The sequence below is a fragment of the Heterodontus francisci genome, unplaced genomic scaffold (genome assembly GCF_036365525.1).
Source record: "Heterodontus francisci isolate sHetFra1 unplaced genomic scaffold, sHetFra1.hap1 HAP1_SCAFFOLD_862, whole genome shotgun sequence".
In the NCBI taxonomy this organism is placed as follows: domain Eukaryota; kingdom Metazoa; phylum Chordata; class Chondrichthyes; order Heterodontiformes; family Heterodontidae; genus Heterodontus; species Heterodontus francisci.
The window spans coordinates 177,501-178,606 of NW_027140099.1; positions in this window are offsets into that span (position 1 = coordinate 177,501).

Here is a 1,106-nt window from a genome sequence, read left to right on the forward strand (position 1 = left end):
GCCCTTGCTCTGGTGCTAGAGAAATCGAGTGCTCGAGCTGGCCGGAACGGGACGCCCCGCTCCGGAGCTTCACAATCGGACCACTGCGGTAGCGACCAGTGGGACGTCTCGGCCTCACACGAACAGCACAGAGATCAGCACACAGGAGACGGCGCACAACGAGTAATCTACCTAGCACGCCGCCGACCAAGTGGCCAAACTCTCGAGAGGAATGTCCGTCTGACACAAGGGACAGAAACGGGAGGTAACCGCTGAGCCTGAAACACCAGCAAATAAATGCTAGCCCGCCTGGGCCCTCCAACGTCGGACAGTCCTCGCCGTATCGATCGAGTGACCTGGGCACGCACTTTTTTTTCCTTTCACACAGTGTGGGGTTGGCGGCGGCGGGGGGGGGGGGAGAAAGCATGCAACTTGGTTGACGTCGCCTGGTCAACTCGCATCGGTTTTCCGTCCCCATCACTGTAAGGAGCAACCGCGACCAGCGTAGCCAAACAGGTCGACCAAAGCTTTCGGCGCTCGCACGGAGAGGTGATGCCAGCCGGCGTGCGTCGCCTAACTTGGACAAAATTCTGGGCACGCACTTTTCGTTTGAGACTAGGACATACATGTAGTGCAACCCAAGGAAACCAGGCGACGCCGCCACAATCTGCGCCTGACAGACAAAGATAACCGTTCACAAGGAGCCTTGTTATTTCGCACCAAGTCTTTTGCGGGCATAGTTTCTTTCTTTGACATGTATATCTGTATGAAGGTCGGCTTTGCTCTGCCATCGCAGCCTCCCTTCTTTGCTTTTCTCACTGTACCAACAGACATGTCATAGACTTTGGTTTTTTTTTTATTAATTCTTTTCCTGTGGGTGTGGTGTGCCTCCGCACCCCCCAATCTGTTCCAAGGCCTTGTTTTCTCTCGCTCGCCAAAACACTTTGTCTGTTTTCACAGCCAGTCTACCGGCCTAGACCCAACTGTGCGATATTTCAGAGCCGGCAACAGAGCATGGAAAGTCCGCCAGATTTACCCTTAAATGCTCATAAATGACTTCCAGGCACTCTTCGGAAGGTCTTTTATTTCAAAAGAAGGTCCTTCCTTGAGGGAGCACTTCTTCGGCC